Source organism: Telopea speciosissima, chromosome 4 (assembly GCF_018873765.1).
Source record: "Telopea speciosissima isolate NSW1024214 ecotype Mountain lineage chromosome 4, Tspe_v1, whole genome shotgun sequence".
Classification (NCBI taxonomy): Eukaryota; Viridiplantae; Streptophyta; class Magnoliopsida; order Proteales; family Proteaceae; genus Telopea; species Telopea speciosissima.
Window position 1 is genome coordinate 2,655,393 of NC_057919.1, and position 6,731 is coordinate 2,662,123.

Below are 6,731 nucleotides of genomic sequence, written 5' to 3' on the forward strand. Positions count from 1 at the left end.
TTAGATTGAATACTGTGGAGAAGACTGTAGCAAGAATGAAGATCACAAATCAAGTATTAATAGTTCTGATTGTATTGTACTGTATTTGGAACGTAGTGATTTAAGTCTGGGAATATCAAAGTCATTTTGTTGAAGTCTATTTTGGTTAGTCTTGGGTTGTAATCATGGATGTTTTTTAGTTTTGGGTTGTAATGATGGATGTTAAGTATGGTTGAATATTGTAGCAAAGTAGCATCTTGTCAAATGTTCTCTGTTATTAGAATATGTAGTAAAGTAGCATCTTGTGTAGTAAAGTTGCATCTTGTGAACTTCTTCCTGCAGCCATTTTGCCCACTTTAATGTCATGAGAATCAAAAGATCAGCCCCTGATGGAAGTGCATTGTGCTAATGATTTAAAGAGGGGCTGCAAAAGAGGGAATATGCCTCAACTTTGATCAAGCAAAAGAACAAAGTGCGATGAATCACTACCACTAACGTAGGAAGTAAATTTCAAGTTTTTAAGAGTATAAACAAATAAGGTGGAATGAATACAAAACAATAGAATAGGAAATGTGTTCTGCAAATACACATTTTTCAGGTCAAAGATGGATCAACCTAGAAAATGCATTGTTGCCGCAACAACAACCTGGAAAAATGCATTGTTGCATGAAATCTGTTTCACAAAGATGTGAAATCTCATGTCTGCAGTTCCCTCAAATCTGTTTGGAAATTTTCTGGCAGATTTTTCTTCTTGCAATTAATCCAAATCTGTTCATATATAGATGGGCAGTACCCATATACAAGCAAGACCTTTTGCTTTGAAGGTTCCTTATCAGAAGGAACTGTAGTCTGTATTGGTCATATGTGCAGCTTCCCCTCTTTCAGTTTTGATAAAACAATAGATCTAACAGAAAAAAAGTGTAAAGGCAGAAAAATGTTCTGCAGGAGGGTTAAAAAAATAAGTAATTATAGTCTCTCTAAAAAAACATGAAAATCAACAGCTCAATTCATGATTGTCCTTGAACAGCAAATAAAAAACAGCACAAAGAACCTCAAACACAGAGATTCACAAATAAAGTTACTGAAAATCAAGTCCAAAGGGCAGGATAGCAGTCAAGCCCCAAATAAGTCAAGAACCCCAGTAGGAGTACATGTAAATAGTCTCTCTAAAAAAGTCACAATGAAATTACAAAGACTCATTGTACTTAAAAATGTTACAAACAACCTATGACCCTGCACCTTAATACCAGCCCAACCCCAAGACATAATTGTAAATCTGAAAGACATGGTTGCAGCATCTCATTGAAGTTGGCTCATCAGCTCAAGATCACCTCACCATACCTACAAGTGATGAAACAAATTCCAAGTGACCAACTATACTTAAGTAAATGTTAAATGTTTGTTTTAAACAAATCAAGTTAATCAAGTTTTACACCCCATTGATAATTAGTAGGACTCATACCATTATTGTTGAGGGTTTGCTCTTCTGAATGCTATAACCTTTGCAGACTTGGCAGCCATTTTTCCCTTCACCTTCTCTTGTGCACACACAATGTCTGAAGTTGTAGTAGATTGCTGTGAGGACCTCTGTGAGGACCTGGTTATCCTCTGTGTAGAGGTAGCATCATCATCCCTGTTGTTTCTCTTTCTCTAAAAAAAGACAAGAACAAAAACATTACATTCTACATAGTTTTATCATGCAAAACTAAATATGACATTGAGTATGTTATCATGCCATACCTTAGGAGCACTGCGAGAAGTGGATGGTCTCTTGTCTTTATACTTGCAAGTCCTCTTGTTATGATCAGTACCTCCACAGAGTTGACATTTGATACTCCTTCTCTTCTTCCTTGAATTGCATGGGGTTGCCTCATCTGGTTCTCTTCTCCTACTCATACGAGGTCTACCAATCCCTCTCTTTAATATTGGAGGAAGCAAGTCAGTCTCTTGCAGTGTACTAAGATCACTCATTGGGTAAATGATTTCTTGATAGGCCATTAAATATCTTTCTGTGCTGTAAGCTGGATCACAATAGTCCTCTAAAGTTCCCCTATAATTTGGAATGCAAACTCCAACATGTTTACAAGGTAACCCCGTTGCTACCCACACCCCACACTCACAAGTTGACTCAGTCATGTTAACAACATATCTTAGGCCAGATCCATCTTGTATCTCAAACATCTCTCTACCTGCTGAAATGGGTACACAGTGCCTCATACCCTTCCGTACTGCCTCCAGTTTCTCACAAATTGTTGGAGTCAGCCTTGTGACACTGGTTAAGCCACTCTCATACCTTTTATGTAACATTTTCATCATCTTCACTCTAAGATCATCCACCAAAGTAAGGATAGGCTTACTCCTCAAGGGTCCTACCCAGTGATTGAATGACTCAGTACAGTTGTTGGTGATGTGGTCACTTTTGGCTCTATGATCAAAAGCATGTCTTGCCCACATCGGTATTGGTGTCTTCATCAACCAATCATAGGCCCCTTCATTATCTTCCTTCATTTCATTCATAGCTTTTTGGAATCCATAGGCATTATATGATTTGCATGCAGCCCAGAACTGACTCCTCAGTTGAATTGCACTACCCCATCGTGACTTGAAGTTATTGTATAGGTGTCTGCAGCAATGCCTATGGTGTGCCTTAGGGAATAATTTTGCAATAGCTTCAATAAGACCCTATATATGAAAAGAATATTCACTAGTCAAAAACCTAAATATCATGCCATAAAATCACAAATATAATGTCAATGATATTAGTCATACCTTCTGTTTATCTGTCATAAATGTATATGGAAGTCCTGTAGGTGTGACTGCACCTATGGCATCACGTAAGCAACTGAGAAAGAATAACCAACTGTCAGTGGATTCATTCTCAAGCACACCGTAAGCAACTGGATACATGCCATTGTTTCCATCCATTGAAACAGCAGATACAAGAACTCCCCCATATATTCCCTTCAAATGACATCCATCAAGGCCCAAGAATGGCCTGCATCCCTTCAAAAAACCTTGAACACAAGCATTAAAACATACAAACAAACGCCTGAATTGACGATCTACTCTGTATTCATCTCTGAATAATTCACTCTCTACCAGTCCATGTTGGAATCCATTCTGATATTCTATCGCTACTTGGTTCCCAACATTTGCTCTCATTATCCCGTCTGCATAACTTTCCAGTCTCCTAAATGCTTTTTTATGACTTGAACTATCTTCCCCTAGGGCAATCCATTTAGCCCTATACAATTGCATATTGCAGGTGTCCAATGAATACTGATCACTCAACAGTTGTTCCATGGTTTTCAGACTCATATCTGGGTCCGATCTAATTTTGGACCCAATCTTTCCTGCTATCCAACGTGCACTTACTCCCTCATTTCTAACCAATTTCACACATGTGTGAGTGGGAGTAAATGTCTTGATAGCAAATGTAATGCCATCTTTTAAACGTGAAGCATATATCTTCCATGGACACCCTTTTCCTGCACAAATTGCACTCACCTTTTTGCCCTCATTTTTTATCTTCAATGTCTTAAAACATTCTTGCACTTCATAATCCTTCAAAACTTCTCTGAAGTGCTGCCCATTCCTGAACAATTGTCCAACTGTCAAATGGATCCTATTGCTTGGATCCCTCGGTATATCAGACTGAGTATCATAATCCTCTTCCTCACCATTTGATCCCTCTTTACTGTTCTCTTCCTTTTCTGCATCACTTCCAAATTCTTCATAGTCTTCATCACAACTCTCTGAACTGTCACTTAAATCATCAGATTCTGCAGCTACATAATCAAAATCTGATGTGTCATTGTTCACTTCCTGTTCCTCACCCTCAAGTACCCTGCTAGCTGATGGATTGGTTGGATCAGATGATGGAATGATTGCATCATTACTTCCCAAATCTATAGTGGTAGTAGTAGTTGTAGTAGATCTCACAATACTAGCACTCCTACACCTACTAGACATACCAACTTCAGTAAAAGCAACCCCACTATCATGCATAACTGCAGAACTCCTATTGTCAAATGTGACTCGGTTATGAGATGCACTAGTTGACCCAAGAACAAGAATGATCGCTATTATGCATCAAAATAGCACCACCCTTCTGAACATTCATGTCACCATCCCTTTGAATATTTCTACCACCATCCCTTTGAGGATTACTGAGGCCACCCCTTCTTATATTAGCTTTTGGCCTAGTACTTGTAGACATATTAGTAAGGGGAATAGCTGGATATGGTGCTCCAATCTCTGGTCTATTTCTTGCAGTATCACCCACAAACTTGACATGGTGTCCATTGATGGTAAAAAGTCGTTGTTGTTACCAACTTGGACATTGTAGACATACATGTGGATACAATCCACCTGAGTACCAAGCATGTCTACCATTTCCATCACATCTTTATCTGTCTTCACTACCATATCTTTCATCTTGTCAACTGTCATATATTTGACATTGAAGTCCACAGATCTCCCTTTGGGAACAAGACTCAAAAGTGAATTATATATGTCAGATATCATATCTAGGTAACCAAATCGTTCAACATCAATAATCTTTGTAAATGTCCCTTGAAGATAGTGGTACTGTACTTCAGTTGTTGTCATCTTGAAGATTATAGACTGTTTGGCTGCATGGTTATGGATTTTATAGAAAAGTGGGAGAAACATCACATATGTCAAGAACAGTCATTAAAATTCAAGTTTGACAAATTACATCCAAGTATCAATATAAAACTTAACAGAAAAATCAGTCACATGATGTGAAGCTTATTAATGTGACATCTTTTAATAACTGGGGACCAAAAAAGAAAATATTAAAAAGATGAAGTAACATGGTTGGACTTCCATTTGATGAGCTATTATGAGTGAAAGATATGCTGTAAGCATCTTGTAGAAATTGGAGTACTTTCATGAGTGGTTATATTGAACATGCATGAAAGAATGGCTCATGCTTTGGGAATGACACATTAATAGGGAAAATATGAGATCTCAAAGGCAACCAACCAACCAAGCCCTCTATGGGCCACATATGCATGGAAACTAAAAGATAAAGGTTTTGCAAGTAAGGTAAGGGGAGAAGGCAATCAGAAGGTGATGTAGATGGTTCACTATAAAGAGTCAAGGACTGCCCCATAAGATTCTGTTGGGTTTGTTCCCCTTGGAACCATATGAAAAGGAAAGCATCCATCCTTGTGCTTTAATTGAAGGTTACTATAGCTATTGCATACCCCACAACCATCCCTAAAACAAGACAAACCCCAACACTTTGATAGAACTACTGTGGAACTCTAGAAGAGAAAGTTATGAGCCTCCAAAAGTTCAAAGTTTCAGTTGCTAATGCAGTTATTAATGCAGAGAACACCAGCCTAGAGACAATGAATACAGTCCAGTTGCTTGATCTATTCACATCAGCCCAGACCAGCAGAAAGGTAATCTTGACCACTCTCTACATTTTATATTACATTTTAATAAATGAAGAAAATTGTTACATATCTACACCGGAAAAATAAGTTACTTTGGTTTTTTTCGGATGAGGCATAATTAAAACCTGAATATACCCATGATTTTTTTATGGATTTAAAGCACAAATGCAAATCTCTCCCACTTGGTGAGGAAGACTAGATATTGAATTCTTTAGCCACAGTTGAGATTCTACTAATTCTCACTCTCACCTTGCCAAAATTTTGGACATTATTGGATCAACTAGGGTGCTACTGTTTCAAAGAGCTCAGACAGTAGCTTTGACGGAGACCCAAAATCAGTTGGTGGTGGGAAGGGGTTGAAAGCTATACTTGGTGGACTAGAGGAACTTTGGGATCAATCACAGTACACAGAGGAATACAATCTCAACCAGTTTCAAGCAAAGCTTAATGGAGCTTAACAGCTGAATCTAATCACAGCCAATGTATAATGTGTATTAGTTGTCTGTTGGCTCTCAATTTTGTCGTTGTTGCCCTAATTCTTTTTTTTTATATTTTTTATTTAATGTTTGTAAATGTTCACTGTATTTGTGGGAAGCTAGCTGAAGAGGAAAATGAGGTTTTCTAAATGTTCAGTCAGGTGGATATATATCTGGTTCATTGGAAATGCAGGAGGGCAAGAGGGGGGGGGGGAGGGGGAGGGAAGGAAATAGAAATTTGTATTCTTTGCATATTGTATATACCATCAACTTCTCTTAATGTAGTTGCACCCTCTTTAAGCTTTCACTGAAGACACTACATTTTAAGCAAATGGTTTTAGTTGAGAATCGAAGGTTAAGATGTTGACAAACAAGCTATGACTCAGGATCTCTATCTACAACAAATTGACAGTATATCGTTTCCCTATCCATACCCATCTCCCAATCCCCATTACCCTCCTCCTCGTCCTCGTCCTCCTCCCACTCCCCCTTTTTCCGATGACGCGGCTTATGATGCAGAGACATGGTAGCAACAAATTGACAGAATCTTTTCAAAAAATTCAAAATGAATAGAAATTTGAGTCGAAAAACCTTAGTTCTTAGCGAGTTTGAGCCGAAAAATATACCTTTGTGCCCTTTCTCGGTTCTCTTTGCGCTTCTTAGAGAGCAATCAACTGCATTTTTTCCTTCTGTCCTGCTCCGAGAGCTTTAACGGTGGCACCTCTCTATACGGTGGAAGAAATGGTGGCCTGAGAAGAGGGTTGAGCCGAAGTTCTTCTTCCTCTGGTTTGCTGCAACAGTTGAATCGAAGAGGATGAAGTGAAGCGGATGAGGTGAAGAGAAAGTG